The 21,147-nt window shown below is 37.3% G+C and overlaps 1 long non-coding RNA gene and 1 other non-coding gene across 4 annotated transcripts; one reads left to right on the top strand and one right to left on the bottom strand.

Moving 5' to 3' along the window:
* The first annotated feature begins 3,896 nt into the window (after positions 1-3,896).
* On the top strand, positions 3,897-7,616 carry LOC112754575 (uncharacterized). Of its 3 annotated transcripts, none has more exons than XR_011874388.1 (7): positions 3,897-4,206; positions 4,476-4,607; positions 4,716-4,780; positions 5,621-5,724; positions 5,837-6,593; positions 6,710-6,808; positions 7,358-7,616. It is a non-coding gene; the product is annotated as an uncharacterized lncRNA (long non-coding RNA). The 3 variants fall into 3 exon arrangements; XR_011874389.1 differs by having other exon boundaries at positions 6,710-6,819; XR_003178608.2 differs by lacking the exon at positions 6,710-6,808.
* Positions 7,617-16,300: 8,684 nt separating this feature from the next.
* Positions 16,301-16,406, bottom strand: LOC112761607 (small nucleolar RNA R71). Its single transcript, XR_003181996.1, has one exon. It is a non-coding gene; the product is annotated as a small nucleolar RNA R71 (small nucleolar RNA).
* Positions 16,407-21,147: the final 4,741 nt, after the last annotated feature.

Genomic DNA, 21,147 nt, shown 5'->3' with positions numbered 1-21,147 from the left:
AATTTTACATTCAGCAATTCCCCATTCACATTTACATTCAAGTCATTTATGATTCTGCACTTTACATACTGCCATTTCTATTTCTGCACTTTATTGCTTTTCTTTATATTCTAGTCATTTACATTTATGTCATTTACAATTCTGCACTTCACAATCTTATTGATCCACTTGACTAATTCATCAATTAATTAAAACTGCTCGAATTCGCCAATCTCTGTGGATACGATCCCACTCCACTGTGGGTTATTACTTGACGATAATTTTTGTGCGCTTGCCAAAATAAATAATTCACCAATTTTTGAATGGGGTGTGAATTGGACTCATCAGAAGGCAATAGGAAAGCAGAGGTTCAGAAGCAACAAGCATCTCCATATGCTTATCTGAAATCCTACCAATGAATTACATAAGTATTTTTATTTTATTTTCTGTTTTACTTATATTTTAATTATCAAAACGTTATAACCATTTGAATCCGCTTGACTGAGATTTACAAAGATGATCATAGCTTGCTTCAAGCCGACAATCTCCGTGGGATCGACCCTTACTCACATAAGGTATTACTTGGACGACCCAATGCACTTGCTGGTTAGTTGCATCGGAGTTGTGAAAAGTGTGAATCACAATTTCGTGCACCAAATATACACACCCAAACAATGTCACATAGATGCAAATGATGAATGCCTGCCCTATGGCTGATGAGTCTCATCTGTCGGTTATAAAGCCAAACCCGACATGTCTGGTAGCTAACCCTGGACAGAACACCAAACACTGAGCAAGTGGGACAACGCTGCAACCCTTGCATCTTACCCGCGTACCCGGAGCAGGGGACAACTTCACCTACCTCTTACCCAGGTGGTGTTACAGTTCTCAACCTGGAGCAAGCAGCGATAGAATTCCACCCTTGCTTCTTACCCGGAGTTTCGAACTCTCAACCAGAGCAAGTAGATAACACCACTGCCTCTTACCCGGTATTCTCGCCTCTTACCCGGAGCAAGTGGATAACACCACTGCATCTTACCCGGAAGCATATCACAATCAAATTCAACTTATGTTCATTATCATTCCAACTCATTCATAACCATTCATAATCATTTCACACTTTCTCAACAATCCACATCAAGTAAATCATCATTCATGCCATATATTACTTTTTCCTTAAATCACCTTTCTTTGAAAACAACATTCAAACTCATATTTTTCTCAATTTCAAAATCCTTCTCATATCTCAAGCTATTTCAAGCTTCCAAGCCACTTTTTCCTCAAACTCAATTCCCTTTTTAAAAGAGAGCTACTTTATGTGACATTTTCTCAAAACTTACAAACAATTCCAAAATCATATCAAATGGAAATTTTCTTTGAAAAGACTCAAAATCCTCCTCTTTGAAACCATCCTTTTAACTGCTTTTAAACGGGAGATTTCAATTAATTATTCCGGCAAGGTCTCAAGTCTTCAAGGGAGAACAACCAAATCCCTTTTCTTAAATTTTTTAAATAGTTCAAATGAAATAATATAAGTCTTAGGTTCAAATTTTCTAAATAACTTTTCAAATAAAGTCTTGGATTTTATAGAAATTTCAGCAGCATCTCCCCTAAAATTTGGACTTTGCCACCCTTTCCGGGTCCCAACCAAAACATTCCGCAACCATTTCCAACGGATTCAAAACCAAATTAGTTTTCCAATAAAACAAAATCCAGACTTTCAAACTTTAAAAATCATATCAAACCAAACCAATTCAGAAATCTCCAATTTTAACAAATCAATTAATAATTAAATCAATACACAACCATATTCATCCAAAACAAGCCAGGCAATTCATAAGACCTGCATAATCACTAAAAATGCATTTTTGCACATCCATATCAATTTATAACAATTCCGATTACAAAATTAAGTTTTTAGAAAAAGCCCCTACCTTGACAAGCAAAACCATAACCCAAGCGCCTCACAGAAATCTTTTTGTCTCGACCCGAATTCAACAACCAAAATCCCAGCTCCGCCTCAATAGCAGAAACAGCCTCAACACCACATATAAGCTCAGTTACTAATTCCTAACACATCAATATCATGGAAATCTTAAAACTCATAACTGAAAAATAATGACGAGGATTCCGAGATAGAGGCACTTATTGGAAAAAAAAGGAACGGCATAGCAGCCACAGCAACACTTACGCGACACGCAATCATCAGAACTCAAACCTACGTTACCAAACCTCAAAGTCTTTAACCAAACATAACCGAACACTAATACAGGAGTTTTTAAAACATAAAATACTTTCTGAAATGGCAAAACGAAGCAGCGGCGGGTCTGAACTAGTTTGGCAGCGGCCCCGGCAGCCACCCCAAGCGGCAGCGGTGATCGGACTCCGGTGAGGTGACTGAAACCCACTTACAGAGACGATAAAGTTTCCGAAATCTTAAATGAATGAAAACCAAACTCAAAAACCCTTACCTACAGAATTTTCTGGCGACGGCAGCAGGGTTTCAAGCGGCAGGAGCAGCGGTGTCTGGCGCAGATCTCCCCTCTCTCTCCTCTGCTCCCGTGCTTTCTCTCTCTCTCTCTCTCTCTCTCTCTCTCTCTCTCTCTCTCTCTCTCCGTGCGACCCGATGGCCTCTTTCTTGACAGCACGGTGGCGGCAGAGATGACTGGGAAGTGCGATGACAGCAGCTGGCCTCGCGTTGGACGGTGACGACGAAGACGAGGTGGCTCCAAGCCCGCAACCACCCACTCGCGAGCCAGCTCTCACCGTGACTCAGCTTTGACGGCGGCTTTATGGTGGACCAGCAGCGACAGCAACGCAGCTCCACGGGACGGCGACACCTCCTCCTTGCGTGGCTCTCTCCCTCGGTTCTGGCCTTCTTCTCGATGGTGACGAGCGGCGAGCAGCTCGGCAGCGACGGCGAGGCCCACCGGTGCTGGCTCGTGCCTCTCTTCCTCTCCTTCTTCTCCGTTCTGCTCTTTCAAATCTCCCTCTCTTCTCCCCTTCCCTGATTCTGCTTTCCCTTTCCCTTTCTTTCTTTGTTTCTTGCAACAGCTGCTACTGTGTTGTGTGGTTTTGCTCGAAAGGAAAAATAGGGCAGCGGCTAAGGTTTCATTGGATGAAGGGGGAATTGTGATTTAATAAAATTAGGGTTTGGTGTATAAAAATTGGGAACTTTGGGTTTAATTTGAAACTAATTGAATCTCTAAAATTACTTTAATTGTATCAAAATATTATTTGGCTTGGAATCAAATACTCTAATTGAAAATATAATACAATATAATTAATTTTTTTTATTATTAAACCTAAAGTAGTTATTTATAAAAACATTATCATATAAAATCTCATTATTTTACAACTACTAATTTTATAATTTAAATATAGAAAATAATTCAATAATTATAAAATTAGATAAAATTCTAATTTAAATTTTCAAACATCATCATTATTGAATTTCTAAGACTTTTATATAGTAAATAGGAAAATAATCCAAAATTATAGAGTTTGGATAAAAACCTCCACTTATTTCAAATCCAATTAATCAAAACTACCTTTAATTATCTTCAATGAAACAATTTCTGAAATTAAAACTGTAAATAAAATATTATTTGAAATTAATTTAAAATAGGACTTTTTTTTGGTAAAAAATTCTGGGTTTTACAAAAATCAGTCGCTATTTTTTAATTTAGCAACCGAATTAGCAACCAAAACAAAGAAAGGAATCTTCTTGGGACTTTTAATCACAAAATCGGTCGCTATTTTTTAATTTAGCGACCGATTTTTCAACCGATCAATAGGTAAATAGAATGAAACTTGATTGGTTACTAATTCGGTCGCTAAAGTTATGGTCACTGAATCGGTTGCTAATTTTTAAGTTAGCAACCGATTTTATAAACTAATCGGTCGAAAAATCAGTTGCTAATTTAAAATATATTATCTTAATTACCCTTACTAACCCTAACTCACCCACACTCTCGTCTTCTCCAATCAGATACCATTCTCATCTTCTCTGAGCGCCATTGTTGCCTACTTCGCCGCTGTCTTCTGCGTCTCGCCGCCGTCTCCTGAGGTCCCGTCGGCGTCATCTTCTGCGGTCTCGATGCCGCCTTCTGAGGTCTCATCACTGTCTTTTTCTGCACTCTCGGTGTCGTCGCCTTCGTTGTTGAGATCTCAGCGGCGTCTTTTGTCTTCTGATATCTCGGTGCCGTCTTCGTCGTCTTCAAGTAGGTAACTTCCTAATCGTCATCTTCAAGCAGATAACCTCCTAATCGCCGATTTTGATCAATTCTGTTAGGTTTGGTTTTTTTCCCTCTGGTTAGGGGTTTCAGCGATGTGGTTCATTAAATTTGCTTGTTGATCCGTTGCTTTCTCTGTCTTGATTCCTTTTTCCGTTGATTTTGGGAGATTAACTTGTTTTTGATATGTTTTCTCTGCCGTGATTCTCATTCTCTCTCTCTCTCTCTCTCTCTCTCTCTCTCTCTCTCTCTCTCTCTTAGATGTTCTTAATCGATTATTGATTGGGAATTTGACTTGAGGAAGCACAGGAAGGCAAAATCATCATCAAAACGTAGTCTTCAATTTCCCACTATGTAGTTCGCCTTACACTTAAAGGATCCATCAACATGCAGGTTCACCCTTCTCTTTCGCTACACCAAAAATACGCAAACTTTATACTTAGTATTTTATTGAAGCTTTAATTCATGGTTTTGTTGGCTTTATTCTTGTGTATGGTGAAGGTTCGGGGAGGATCAGCTAGGGTTGTTGAGTCATTCTATGGAGTTATTAAGCCAATTCCTATTTTGTAAGTTTGCTTCTTGTTCTCATACTGTGTAATTTGACAAGCAAAGTGTGAATTTTATTGATGTTGTTGATTTTCTTTAGCTTTCAAAATATGGCAAATAGTGTTATTGATTTCTGGCTTCCTTATCTAAACAAAATAATAAATTGTAAATGATTTCTACCTTATTCATTTTTGCATATATGATCTTTCTTGATGGGCCAACCATAATGCATAACCTTGTAATTATAGATTTGCATATCAGTCTGCTTATTTGGGATTTGATTCAGTTTCTATATAACTATGATTAATTATTGGAATAAATTTTTACAAAAACTAGGGATTGACATTTCAAAAATAAAGAGTAGCAACATTGACTTCTTAAAAACTTTCACTGAAGTAAATAGGAAACTCTTTCCAAGTTAGAAGATAATTTTGATTCTTGTTTTTTATAAGAAGAAAAAATAAATAAACAATGCTGACATGCCATTTCATTCTGTGTATATTTTAATGAAAAGAGAATAGTACACTAGTTATATGGTAAATTCTACACTGCTCCTTTAATTATCATATACTATTCTCTTAGGTGCTTTAATAACAGTGCTTTGTGTTATGTTTTGTTCTGGATCAGGATCTGTTGTTTAATATCTGATATGATGGAAGGGAACATTAACGTGTGTGATTTTAGGGAAAAAGTGTTAAACAAAAGTTTGATAGTGTAATGAGATCTTGCTGTAGAGTAATGTTATTATGACTTATTTGATTTTAAAATTTGGAGATTACATTAATTTGCATATGAAAATTCCATTAATTAAATTGTTTGTTTTCCTAAGAATAACATTGTAATAAAATAATATAATTCAGGTACTAACAGTTGAATTAATGAAGACATGCATTTAGTGAGCCACCACGAGACCAAAGGTGGAACAATAAGTTTCATAAAGTGGGAACTTTATGTGTTAAGAAAGGTATACATAGCTTCAAAAAGTTTCATCTGATCCATTTTATTTAATAGAAGAGACCTTGAATTCAAAGCCAAGGAGAGTTGTAAATTGGAGTTACAACAAATTTCTGTTGCAGGTACTGGTAGAGTGCTTGCATTCTATATTCTCTTCCAAATCCACTCTGCTTATACCCTCCATAAGGAATGTCACTCCCAAATATGAAATAGCAGTTGATTCAAACAATGCCTGTACGAATGGATCTGGACATTGTGTTTACAATATCCAAATTCTTTGTCACAATTCCTGCTGCTAGCCCATACTTGGTGTTATTAGCCCTCATAATTTCCTCTTCAATAGTCCTGTTTCAATTTTCCATCCATTATTGTAATAGTAATAGTGTACAAAGAAAACATAAAGCAGTAACTTGTGTAACTTACTTGAATTTCATTAGTGACATCACAGGGCCAAATATTTCATCTTGTACTATAAGCATGTCCTCCTGAAAATGGTTGGTTAAGAATAGAAGGGAAATATTTGACAACATGATGGTCAGTTATCTTGTTTTCCTTAAGAAGGTTGATTCAAATATTTGACAATATGATGGTTGTTCTCACTGATCAACTGAACTTTTTGCTGTGCTCTTCATTCGGAGACCAAAAATAAGAGGAAATCAAAGTCATAAAGAGATACATAATAATTATGGCAAGAAGATTGTCCTTCTGTAAGAATCTACTTCCAATCTTGTTGCTTATTGATATAGAGTGCAATGATATGGGGTTACTCACTTTGTTCAAAGCAGCTACCAATAAAGGCATGAACAACCATGTGTTTGTTTCATATGCTTATGCTATTGCTACTATTGTTCTTATTCCTGCACCTTTCATCTCCAAAAGGTTAGAATTTATTAAATTATTCTTGTTCCAAATTGATCATATGGTTAATTATTATGCTCTCGCATCAACATGATATAATATATCTATCTACATGTTTTGTTCATTTCTGTTTGCAGATCAAGAGTGGTTCTTCCACTCGGTTTCTCCATGCTTTCCAAAATTGTCCTTATTGGGATCATAGAGTAATGAAGGCACTCTAGCTTTATTACTTTAAAGTATGATCAAAGTAATTGTTATGCCCTTTTGGTATTAGAATATTGGATTTGGATCTTTAATTTTAAACTGCTGGTTGCACTTTAGAAAGTAAAATGCATAGTATTTAAAGTCATTGATTTTTCATCATAGATTAGATTTATTAAATTACAAATATATATGTATAACCTTTTTGTGAAATTTGAAACTACGTAGATGTGAAGGCAACATTGTTTTAGTTACCAGTTTCTTACCATATAGTTTCCTTAATGATTAAAATCATAGTTTTGATACAGTATAGTTATAAAGCAATCATTTGTTTTCAGGAAGCTATTTTGGATCACTTTTGAGACATTTAAATTGAAACTAAATTTGATTTTACAGACATTAGATACATTCAGTAGTGTTAGTGTTATCGCAAAGTGCCCTATTAAGAAAAATCAAAATTGAATATATGAAAAAAAATCAAATTAAAAGAAAGAGCAACATGTGTGAGAATGTTGTGTGCTGAATTTATTGTTAATTTGCAGCCGAACTCTATCAAATCTATTCTGAATATTTCCTTCTTGTAGCTGTTGATTCATCAGAGAGAATGAGGAAGGAAAGTAAAAAAGCATACCAATTTTTGACGTGGTGCCTTCGAAAGAAGCTCGAATTATACCAGAGTGTACAAGCTGAGATAGATACAGTTGCTTGGTCTAAGTAGATATTAAATAGAGCATAGTTATGTTGTTCATGAATTATTTTTATCATGTTTTAGCCTATAATGTGGATCATAAAATTTGATGTATTTAAGAATTTTCAATATATTAAATTCTATATTTCTATGTAGACATTGTGAATATTTTGGTATTTATTTGAAAAATTAATCTATGCTTGATTCTTTTTAAATTTTGTGGAAATATAATTATTTATGGAAAATAAGTTTTAATAGTGGTAAATGTGGAATTAGTAAAAATTTATAATTATAAAATTAGGAACAACAACCGATTTAGTGACCAATTTATATTTAGTTCAGGAATTAGCGACCAATTTAGCGACCGATTTTAGATTTTCAAATCAGGCATTAGCGACCGATTTCATGGCGTCCGATTTAGCGGCCGAAAAGTTGGTCACCATTTAGCGACCGGTTATGTTAGCGACTGATTTAGCGACCGATACTCTTTGGTGAAGGTTTGGTGGCCTTGTTCAAAAATCGGTCACTAAAACCGGTCGCTAAGGGTTTAGCAACCAATTTTCAAGAAAAATCGGTCATTAAATCGGTCGCTATTCCGGTAATTTCTTGTAGTTAATTATTGGGCATGATATTGAGTTTTTAAAATAAATAGTTATCTTTCATTGTTATCTTCATTGAGATGAAGAAATATAAGCGAAAGCATGGTTAGTGGGAAGCCATTCCAAGTCTCTGGTGTGGGTAGTGGAATTTATTTTAATGATGTAACAACTAAGGTAGAATGCATGATCAAAAAGTAAATTAACTGCATGAAAAGGTAAGTAACATTAGTTCATTAACAAGAGTACAATGCGATATGGAAAGGATTGCTAAGGCATTTGCAACGGCAGATAATTTTACTGGAATCGGCACTTGGAAACGTCACGAGCGGCGGTCTCTGGGTGTAGGTCTGGTGCCTAGACCGTCCATCATGGGTTACTACAACTGGCACCGTTGTCGCGATGATGTCGGAGTTGGTCGAGGTCGAATATACGTTCGTAGAGTGCATCCTTGGTGTTAGGGACATCGTTAAGCCTAGATTGTAGGGAGCAAAGCTCTTGGGCCAAGTTGATGTACTTTGTTTTCCACGTCTCCAAGAGGTCATAGTTGTAGTCATCAACGAATGTGTCAAGAACCTCGGATAGGACACGAAGGCATAGCCTAGCCGCGTCCTCGTGGCTTGTGTCGATGTCGTATGCGTATCTGCCAGACACCACCAAGGCATCCGTTGCTCCGGAGGGGACGACAGAGGGCGAGGTGTCGATAACATCTTCAGTCATGTGGTGTTGTCTGCCTAATGATTCTGTATATTGGAGGAGGAATATCTAGTGAGTCACAAGCTTTTCTCACCCAGTCCCTCATGCTTACCGCCAACAAAGGCTCGCGATCTGGCTTTTCAGGGACCACCTCGTTGGCTAAAGGGAAAGAATATGGATTGGCAAGTAAAGATAAGTAGGTGCACGGGAGTTGTTACGTGGAAAGAGAAACACAATAGGTTAGGGTACTTACGACGGAGTTGTATTGGTGGCAGCTGGTGTCGCTCGAGGTTGTAACATTTATGCAAAGCTTTCAATGCAACCATTTGGGAAGCACGGTAGTCGTTCGTAGCAACGAGTTCAGGTGCAAGATCGTTATCCAGCCGCCACTTTCCATGCTCATGGTTGCCTCTACCAAAATATACCTGCCATGCCTCATCCGCTTCGTCTATTGTATCGTAAGTCCACCAAACGCTATTCTCGTAGTCTTCAATCTAGACATGGACATCTTCAATGGTGGTATATATGCCAGGTATCCATCCGTCGAAGACACAGTGATAGTACGGGGATAATCTAGAGTCCATTGAAGGGGTTCGATGGATAAAAGGTTTTGGAAAAAGTCGTTGGTATAGTATGGTTAAGTAGTAAGTGGTAAGGGTTGCACTATTTCGGGCAAAAATTGGCGGGTTGGGATTCAAATATATTCTTTTTCTTTTAGTTGGAGAGGATGTGAGGCTATGAAGGTGTTGAGTAAGTGGGAGGAGAAGCCTATGCGAATTTCTTGTCGTAGTTTCGGTTAGTCAGATAATTAGAGCTATAAAAAAGAATGGTTGCATTTGGGTTAACCCATGGAGGCAATGCCGACATTGTTAGCTAGCACCAATTTATGATCGGACCATCAGGGTCAAAGTGGTATGAATGGTTGTGATCTTCAAATCAATTGCATAAGGAACATAGGTAATATTTCCAATTTGTTGGTAACAGAGCAATATTGTCCATCATGGACGTTGGAGGGAGTGATGAGTCTCATCATAGAAATAGCCAATGCAAGAAAAGATAATCAGATGGATTAGATGAGATTAATATGGATCAAAGAAAGCAAAATTCAGAATCAACAGTTGAGGATATTCTCGTGATATGTTGCCAAATATGTCATTTCATGTCGACTGTGTAGAGAATGGTCCCTGCAGTCGTTCTTTCAAGTCACGTGCTGGTCAGACTATTAAAATGATGATTTGGGGTCTACTCCTAGTTTCGGTGAAGGCATTACTGCAGGAACCAGTTTGCGAGAAAAGGTGTTTCTCACCATGCCTTTAGGACTTGATGCAGAAATGTAATTTTGGAGTCCTTCACACTCATTCACAGTTTGCAAGTGTAATAGAAGGAAGTGAAAATGATAATTAACTTGGAAAAAAGAGAATATACAGGTAATACTTGAAATACACCTGAGTTGTCTAAATTATTTAGCCTAAAGTATCAACAGTAATTGCGGAGGAAAAGTTTCCAAAAAAATAAAAAAAAAATTAGTATTTTCTAAAACCAAATTTTATATCTTGATTTTTCGAAACTCTTATTCTTTTTTTTTTTTGATATAGGTATGTCGAGAGGGTTGCAAATTTTGTTGAAGTTCGCCTACTCTATTAACTGATTTAAATTAATGTACTCGGTTGATTTAAATTTTAGATAAATATATTTGGTTGTCTCAACTCTAAGAAGATTAAAATAACGAGATTTAATTTATAATTCTTTAATAGTCACCAGATTAATGTATAGCGTAAAAAAAATTATAATTTTTAATTTAAAAATAATATGAGTACATTAATATTTCATTCTAAAGTTACTAATTTTAAATAGTTAATTTTTTTTAAAATTGAATAAACATAATTAATCATTTGAGAACAAAATTATGACTAGGTTTATTTTTATGAAATTAAAGGAAATTATTAATTTAAATAACATGTGTAGAATTTTTAAGTTTGCTTAAATGATAAGTTAAATTTTCATATTATCTGAGTTAAATACTGAATAAAAATATACCAATACGACCCGAAATGTACGAATATATGAGCATGTTCGCTGCACTGGAGGATGAACTTGTTAGTTTCTGTGATGTATGTTGATGAAGTGGGCAAAGTTTAACAAAATCTGCAAGTTTGCCGATACGGTGCGCAAACTTGCTCGAGCTCGTAAAAAAAATAACTGTTAAAAAACAAAGGTGAGAAAATTTGTTTTAGGAGAATTTTTTTTGTAGATATTTTACTTGTTTTAAGTAAAAAATTTAATACTTTTTGCCATATTTGTTGAAATTCTAAGTTAAATATGAATATTGATTTTTGAAATAGAATAAACATATTTTAATTTTTTTGCATCTAAAAATAATATTCCATAAATTTTAGAATTATTTAGATTCATAAGTTATAGCGAGTATATAATTGTTTAGGATGGATTGAACTAAGTACTTATTTTTATTGAAAATACGAATTTAAAAATATCATATTCAATTCTCAATAGTCAACCTCTCATTGAATTTTTGTATGTTCAAAAGATTTTTGAAAAAATTAGGTAATTTGTAGGTATGTAATTTTTTGTAAAAATTTAATTAATTCAAGATATTTGTTATCGTTTATCAAAAAAAGTAAATTAACATGAGAATTTAATATTTCTATACTCTTAAAGTATTATTTATTTATCTTTCTAGCATTCTTTATCATGCAATTATTACATTAATATAATTTAATCCAATAAAGTTATTTACCATTATTTGACTGAATCAAAATTCTATTTTATCTAAAAATTCTAGGATTTCTAAGCCTCAAGATCATCCATGTTAAATCGTTAGGAAATATAACGGAAAGTGCAGAAGCATCCCTTCATTCGAGAGCATGATTGAGATCAGAGAGCCTGGCTACTGTGGTTCTTTGATCGTCGTTAACCAATACTGTTTGTATCCTTGACATGGCTGAATCACAATTTCACTGTGGGAAAAGAGCTACGGAAGCTAATTTGATGTCTTTGAGACCCAAATCCTGAAGTCATTATGTATATTTGAGTGTCACATTGATTAAACCCTGAAACTTAACTAAAAATAGTATCTATGGTTTTAATCTCATTTATCCAAATAAAAAATAATAACGACTTACTTAATTCTTAATTCTTGTCATGAAATGTTGCTTATCTAAATAATTCCTAGTCACATAATATATCATAGAATATAACATCACAAAGGTGATGAACATTGTAACGAAGACACCAATAGTAACTAGAATATGAAATCAGAAATTTCAGAACCAGTAATCCCAAAAATGAAAACCACAATACTCTTTCTAGAATACACAATTAAAAAAAATTACAAAATGGAGAAAACGGAAGACCTACCTCACGCTGGTGAGGGAAGCACGAACAGAGGAGACGGTGATGGGGGAACGGTGGTGGTGACAGAGGCACGGTAAACACAGTGAGAGTGCGCTCGAACAGAGGAGATGACCTCACGCTCCTGTGACGGCGCCGAACTTCCACATGCGACGGGGCTGTGGGGTTGAGGTGGCTACGGTGGTTGACCTGACTGCGGGCGGCCGGGCTGGGTCACCGGGTGGCTAAGGCTTCAATTGTTGATTCCTTTCGGTTTCAGAGAGGAGAGGGGGTGGGAGTGTTAATGCCCATTACCCAACACAAGTCTCCAAGCCGAAGCCCTCTTTTGCCATTCTATTTTAGCCACGGCTTATTTGCCATTCTAAGCAGGACAATTATGACATTTCACTTGCTTTGAGGGTTACTTTTGTCTATTCAACGTTCATTACAAGACAAATCTCTCATTGGCTACCTATTCGTACACGGCATACCTTATGCCTCTTTTTTCGATTGCTATACCTAATAACTTTCTTAACATATAAATTATCAATATAATTTTTTATTGTATAGATTAATTATTAGTTACACCTAGCTGTCATCTTTATAAGTTATTGGTTGCTAGACACAGTGGTTATTACTCACTATCCAAGCTTCTAATGTATTTGATATATTGACAACTTTAGTGATTTATATATATATTTTTAGTAATTTTTTATTATCTAAATTAAAGTTTTTCTATATTTTTATGTTTTAAATGAAGTTTTCCTGACAAATCATAAATTTAGAGTTGTTTTAAAATTATTGCCAATTGCGTCAAAACATGTATTGCCCACCCCAATGTCTGCTGTCTTGGCAGAGTTATTGATCACTTGCATCATCTACCTCTTTCCCCTATCTAAAAGGACCATAAAAATATTGTAATCTCATTCAATCAATGCAATTTCATGAGCTAAATGATGAATATTATGGTACATTGCTTTGAGATGAGTTTTGTTTGGATTCCAGGTGAAAAGATCAACAAAAGAAGAAGGAAACAAGAAAAGTGTGCTACGCGTGTGTGCTGGGCATGCCACTTGGTACAAACGCTAGCAAATTCAATGGGCGTGGCACACCAGCAAAGGGGTGTGGCACGCCAGTTGACAATCCCAGAGAAGCAAAGAGGAAGAATTTATATGGGCGTGGCACGCCAATTACCGGGCGTGGCACGTTAGTTGTCAAGACCAGAGAAGAGTCCATGAAGCTTTACTATGGGCGTGGCACGCCAGGGCCCAGTGTGGCACGCCAACTATATTTTCTAAAGAAGCAACGTTGGAGTTTTACTATGGGCGTGGCACGCCAGGGTCAGGCGTGGCACGCCAACTATATATTCCAGAGAGCATCTTTGAAGACACACAAGGGGATGTCGCACGCCAGGCTGGGCATGGCACGCCAATTCCATTATAAACACTGGGCGTGCCACTTGGGCTCAAAGGCGTGGCACGACAGTTCATTGTTCCAGAGAAAAAAGTTGAAGGTTCAATACTGGGCGTGCCACTTGGGGTTGAAGGCGTGGCACGCCAACCTTATTTGGGTCTTGGGCATGTCACTTGGGTTCTAGGCGTTGCGCGCCAAGCTTGGAGAAGCTCAATAACAAAATAGGCGTGCCACTTGGAGTCGAAGGCATGGTACACCAACCTTGCTCAAATCTGGGGTGTGCCACTTGAGTTCTAGGCGTGGCATGCCAAGCTTAAAGATTCAAATATCAACACTGGGTGTGCCACTTGACTTCGAAGGCGTGGCATGCCAGCACAAGCTCACAAAGAAAAAGAAGACTGGGCGTGCCACTTGGGAGTTTAGGCGTGGCACGCCAAGACTAGATGACCATGGGCGTGCCACTTGAATGCTGGGCGTGGCACACCAGTTTACTGGATCAAGAGGGACTTGTTCTTGCATCAAGGGCATGGCACGCAAGCTACTAGGCATGGCACGCCAATGTTACTTTCTAGAGAAGAAGAATGAAGCATCATCAAGGGCGTGGCACACCAGCTACTAGGCATGGCACGCCAGTGTTACTTTCCAGAGAAGAAGGATGAAGTGTTTACTATGGGCGTGGCACACCAGATATGGGCGCGCCACGCCAGTTCAAGATTCCAGAGAGAAAGAGGGAAGGAAAGACCCTGGGTGTGCCGCTTGGACTCGAAGGCGTAGCACACCAGGTTAGCTGGATGAAGGTGGCGTGCCACTTGGAAGCCAGGCGTGGCACGCCAAGCCAAGCTGAGGAGCTAGGCGTGGCACGCCACTCAAACGCCAAGCACATGGTGCATTTCCATTAGTTTTTCCTTTTCTTTTGAATTGTAATTTTCTTTTCTTTTTTGTACTTTTTAATTCTAGTGATAGGAGTAGTATAAATACCCCTTAGAAGTACTGAAAAGGGGGTTGGGTGGACTGGCTAGTTAGTCTTGGAGTTGATAGTTTTACTTTTACACTTCACTTAATCTTCTCCATCTCTTGTACTTTTCTCTAAGCTATGAGTAGCTAAAATCCTTCTCATTGGGAGAGGGAGCTCTATTGTACTTGATGGATTAATGATAGTGAATTTCTTTTTCTCTTCATCTTCTCTTTGATTTGCTAGAAGGAATTTCGTTTTTCATGCTAGTGTTCAATCATCTTGGGAAAGAGGTTGAATGCAAAATGGGCTTCATGGGAACCTTGGAAAAGAAAACATGAAACCATGCTTGAGATCCCTTCTCACAATTGAGTAGATCTGGGTTTTGGGATTGGATATGGTGAGATGAAATCCACCCACTATTTGGATCTATGAGGATGTGTGGTATAATCAAGGACCAAGCATATCTCTCTTCATGAGCAATTAGACCAAGGAATTGGCTGATTATCAAGATTTGAGAGATTGAATCACCAAAGAATTGAGATTCAATCAATCATGATTGGCAAGAGGTCAAAAAATTTCATGATTGAAGAAGATATGACTAGATCTAATCCAAAGAGAACAACATCTCCCAATTCCAATGAGTTTCCCCTATTCTTATCTTTCCTATTCTTTATATCTTTTCTTTAATTTCTGTCATTACCCATTCTCTATTTACTATTCAGTCATTTATGTTTCAACACTTTACATTCTTGTCATTTACTTTTCTGTACTTTATTGCTTTCCTTTACTTTTAAGTCATTTACATTTCTGTTATTTAAATTTCTGCATTCAACAATCTCTATTGATTAGCTTGACTAATTCACCCATTGATTAAAGTTGCTCAATCTACCAATCTCTGTGGGATTCGACCCCACTCCTAGTGGGTTATTACTTGACGATATTTGGTGTGCTTGCCAAAGAACAGATTCATTATATAGTGAGTGAAATCTGGTCATCAAGTTTTATGGCGTCGTTGCCGGGGATTGGTTTGAATTTGATAATGACTAAATTGATGGGTAGTTAGATTAAGCAATTTTGTTTACCTTGCTAATTCCTTTAATTTCAGTTTCTTATTTTCTTCTTTTCCTTTAGCATTTGATGTTTCCAGCTGATTCACTGTATATATTTCCATTTTAGCATACTAACCCTCTAACTGTTTGATCAATTGCACTAATCAATCTAACCATAAGTCTTAACAAGAGTGATTCCTTCACTTGTCTTTTGCTTGTTTGTTACTGAATGTATGACAGGTAGAAGAGGAGAAACTTTATCCTCTTTTGATAGTGAACCTGAGAGGACCTTCCTTAGACTAAGAAGGGAAGCAAGAGGTAAAGGAATAGTTAGAGAGGAAGTAGTGGAGGAAGATCTAGACGTTACTATGGAGGAGGAAATACATAATCATGTTGAGGAAGGTGCTGGTAACCATGTTGGGCAGGAGAGAAGAGTTCCAGGCTCTTACATCAACCCAAACTCAGGAAATTGTGGAAGAGTTCTAGGCTTTAACAATTTCGAGTTAAAGCCTCAACTCATCACCCTTATTCAAAACAACTGCTCATTTGGAGGAAGTGCACAGGAAGACCCCAACCAACATTTAACCACATTCTTGAGGATCTGTGATACAGTGAAGACTAATGGTGTCCACCCGAATACCTATAAGCTGTTATTGTTTCCTTTTCTTCTCAGGGATAAAGCATCAAAATGGTTAGAATCATTTCCTAAGGAAAGTTTAACAACTTGAGAAGAAGTAGTGAACAAGTTCTTGGCAAGATTCTACCCTCCCCAAAGAGTTAATAGATTGAGAGTTGAGGTGCAAACCTTTAGACAACAAGATGGAGAAACTCTCTATGAGGCATGGGAGAGATACAAGGAGTTGACAAGAAAATTCCCTCTGGACATGTTCAATGAATGGGTACAACTGCACATTTTCTATGAAGGATCGTCACAAGAATCAAAGAAGGCTTTAGATAAACTCTTCAGGAAGCTCACTCAACAAGAAGAAGACAATTGAAAAGGCCATAGACATAATAGAAACTATGGCCAATAATGAGTATTTCTATGCCTCTGATAGAAACCCAAGAAGGGGAGTAATGGAGCTCAATTCTATGGATGCTCTGCTGGCTCAAAACAAGGTGATTACAGCTCAACTAGCAGCCCTAACAAAGCAAATGGAGAAGAATCAAGTCTCATCTATTCATGCTCAAGCACCTATGCAAGAAGAAGATAACCCAGAAGTTGAATATGAATGGGAGCAAGCCAACTATATGAACAACTCATCCAGACCACCATATGACCCCAACGCCAAAACATACAATCCAGATTGGAAGAACCACCCAAATTTTGGGTGGGAAACCAACAAAACCACAGCCAAGATCACAAACCATACCACAACAACCAATACAACAACCCCAGCTATCAATCTAATAACCATAGACCCTACCATAACTCACAAAATGCAACCTACCACTCCAACCAACCACCATTCTCAAAATGTATCATCCTCAGCCCTACAACCATGTGATAGTAGCAACAACTTTGCAAGATTGGAGGCTGCTATGTCACAATTGGCAGAGAGTATTGCCACTATTGCAGAGAGACAATTGTAGGCTGACAAAAAGATAGAATCAATCCAAGAGAAAGCCAGATCCAACATAAGGAACCAAGGGACAACAATTTCAAAACTGGAAGCACAACTAGGGAGCTTGTCCAAATAGATACCAATGCCCATACATACATTTTCAAGTGATACCATGGCCAACCCAAGAGGAGAATGCAAGGCCATTACACTAAGAAGTGAGAAGGTAGTTGAGGAGATTTCCTCAAACCATAACTTGCAAAAAGAAGAAGCTGCAGATGACTCAGAAACCAAGAAGAAAGAAGAGACACTTGATCCAGCCCCACCAAAGCAAGTCTTGAAGCCCTATGTACCAAAAGCACCCTACCTACAAAGACTGAGAAAAGATGGAAGGGACAACCAGTTTTCTAAGTTCTTGGAGATCTTTAAAAAACTTCAAATTAACATACCTTTTGCTGAGGAACTAGAGCAAATGCCACTCTATGCCAAGTTTCTAAAGGAGCTCATGACAAGGAAAAAAAACTGGGGAGAAAAGGAAACTGTAGTGCTCATAGAGGAATGTAGCGCCATCATACAAAAGAAGCTTCCCCAAAAGATGAAAGATCCAGGAAGCTTCCAAATCCCTTGCATCATAGGGGATATAAGCATTGAAAAGGCATTGTGTGTCCTAGGAGCTAGCATCAATCTTATGTCCTTGGCCATGATGAAAAGAATGAAAATTGAAGAGGCTAAACCAATAAGAATGGCACTTCAATTAGCTGATAGAACATTCAAGTTTCCTCATGGGTGGTGGAGGACTTGTTGGTGAAAGGTGAATTCATATTCCCAGCAGACTTTGTTGTGCTTGATATGGAAGAAGAGTCCAATGCATCAATCATACTAGGAAGACCATTCCTAGCTACTGCTGGGGCCATAATTGATGTACAAAAAGGAGAGTTAGTCCTAAGGCTACATGATGAGAAGATGGTATTCAATATTTTCAAAGCAATGAGCTACCCAAAAGAGTCTATTGGTGAATGCATGATGGTGGACACAATGGAGAAGCTAGTTCAAGGAGTCCTAGAAGAGGAACAATGTGAAGAAGTAAGGAGCAAGATCAACAAGCATCAGGTGGTGAACTACCACAAGAAATCATAGAAGGCTCAATCATGCTAGACAAGACAAGCAAGAAGGAAATGGAAGCACCAAAGTTGAAGTTGAAGACCCTGCCTCCAAGCTTGAAGTATGCCTACTTGGGTGACAACAACACATACCCAGTCATCATTAATTCAAGCTTGAGTGAGGAGCAAGGAGAGGAGCTCATCAATGTACTGAGACAACACAAGGATGCCATAGGATGGACACTTTCAGATTTAAAGGGGATTAACCCTTCAATGTGCATGCATAAAATCCTTCTTGAGGAAGGTGCTAAGCCCTCAAGACAACCACAGAGAAGATTAAATCTAACAATGAATGAAGTGGTTCAAAAAGAAATGCTGAAGTTGTGGCAAGCAGGGGTGATCTACCCAATCTCAGATAGTCTTTGGGTAAGCCCAGTGCAAGTAGTCTCCAAGAAGGAAGGAATCACTGTTGTGCCAAATGAAAGAAATGAATTGATACCAACAAGAACAGTGACTGGATGGCTGATGAGCGAATAATTTATACACTTTTTGGCATTGTTTTTACATAGTTTTTAGTATAATTTAGTTAGTTTTTAGTATATTTTTATTAGTTTTTAAATAAAAATCACATTTCTGGACTTTATTATGAGTTTGTGTGTTTTTCTGTGATTTCAGGTATTTTCTGGCTGAAATTGAGGGACTTGAGCAAAAATCAGATTCAGAGGTTGAAGAAGGACTGCAGATGCTGTTGGATTCTGACCTCCCTGCACTCAAAGTGGCTTTTCTGGAGCTACAGAAATCCAAATGGCGCGCTCTCAATTGCGTTAGAAAGTAGACATCCAGGGCTTTCCAGAAATATATAATAGTCCATACTTTGCCCGAGTTTAGATGACGCAAACTGGCATTCAACGCCAGTTTCATGCTGCATTCTGGAGTTAAACGCCAGAAACAGGTTGCAAAGTGGAGTTAAACGCCAGAAACAGGTTACAAACTGGAGTTCAACTCCAAGAGAAGCCTCTACACGTGTAAAGCTCAATGCTCAGCCCAAGCACACACCAAGTGGGCCCCAGAAGTGGATTTCTGCATCAATTACTCATTCTGTAAACCCTAGTAACTAGTTTAGTATAAATAAGACTTTTTACTATTGTATTTACAATCTTTGGATTATCTTTTGATCCTTTGATCACATTGTGGGGGCTGGCCATTCGGCCATGCCTGGACCTTATCACTTATGTATTTTCAACGGTAGAGTTTCTACACTCCATAGATTAAGGTGTGGAGCTCTGCTGTTCCTCATGAATTAATACAAAGTACTACTGTTTTTCTATTCAATTCAAGCTTATTCCTTCTCTAAGATATCCATTTGCACCCAAGAACATGATGAATGTGATGATTATGTGACGCTCATCATCATTCTCACCTATGAACGCGTGCCTGACAAACACTTCCGTTCTACATGCAAACAAGCTAGAATGAGTATCTCTTGGATATCTAATACAGAGGACCGAGTCCGAGATATTTGAATCTTCGTGGTATAAGTTAGAACCCATGGACAGCCATTCTTGAGATCCGGAAAGTCTAAACCTTGTCTGCGGTATTCTGAGTAGGATCTGGGAAGGGATGGCTGTGACGAGCTTCAAACTCGCGAGTGCTGGGCGTAGTGACAGACGCAAAAGGACAATAAATCCTATTCCAGTATGATTGAGAACTGACAGATGATTAGCCCGCAGTGACAGCGCATTAGACCATTTTCACAGAGAGGATGGGATGTAGCCATTGACAACGGTGATGCCCTACATAAAGCTTGCCATGGAAGGGAGTAGGAATGATTGGATGAAGACAGCAGAAAAGCAGAGGTTTAGAGGAACGAAAGCATCTCTATACGCTTATATGAAATTCTCACCAATGAATTACATAAGTATCTCTATCCCAGTTTATATTTTATTTATGTTTTTATTATCAATTCACCATAACCATTTGAATCCGCTTGACTGAGATTTACAAGGTGACCATAGCTTGCTTCAAGCTGACAATCTCCGTGGGATCGACCCTTACTCACGTAAGGTTTATTACTTGGACGATCCAGTGCACTTGCTGGTTAGTTGTATCGAAATTGTGAAAAAGAACTAAAATTATGAACGTGCGTATTAAGTTTCTAGCGCCGTTACCAAGGAATGAACGATCACGATTTCGTGCACCAAGTTTTTGGCGCCGTTGACGGGGATTGTTCGAGTTTGGACAACTGACGGTTCATCTTGTTGCTCAGATTAGGTAATTTTATTTTAATTTTAAGTCTTTGTTTTTAATCTTTTTATTTTTGAAAACTTTTCAAATATATATATATATATTTCTTCTTTTTCATTTTTTCCAAAATAATTTTCGAAAAAAAAACCAAAAAGAAAAAATTTTACAAAATCATAAAATCAAAAAATATTTTTGTGTTTCTTGTTTGAGTCTAGAGTCAAGTTTTAAGTTTGATGTCAATTGCATCTTTTTAATTTTCTAAAAAAATTTTATTTTCAAAAATTTCATGCATTGCATTCTTCATGATCTTCAAGTTGTTCTTGGCAAGTCTTCTTGTTTGATCTTCATATTTTCTTGTTTTGTGTCTTTTCTTATTTTTCATATGCATTCTTGAAACATTAATGCCTAAAGAATAAAAATTTTTAAGTTTGGTGTCTTGCATGTTTTCTTTTCTTGAAAATTTTTCAAAAATAAGTTCTTGGTGTTCATCTTGACATTCAAAGTGTTCTTGGTGTTCATCTTGACATTCATAGTGTTTTTGCATGCATTTTTGGTTTTGATCTTAATTCTTCATGTTTTGTTTCATTCTTGCTGTTTAATGAAAAAAAAAGAGAGAAAAACATCAAAAAGATATCTTTTCATTTTTTCTCTTTCATCATAAAAATTTCAAAAAAATCAAAAAAATATCTTTCCCTTATTCTATCATAAAATTTCGAAAATTTG

Source organism: Arachis hypogaea, chromosome 16, assembly GCF_003086295.3.
Source record: "Arachis hypogaea cultivar Tifrunner chromosome 16, arahy.Tifrunner.gnm2.J5K5, whole genome shotgun sequence".
Lineage (NCBI taxonomy): Eukaryota > Viridiplantae > Streptophyta > Magnoliopsida > Fabales > Fabaceae > Arachis > Arachis hypogaea.
This window is presented reverse-complemented; position numbering and strand designations above follow the sequence as displayed.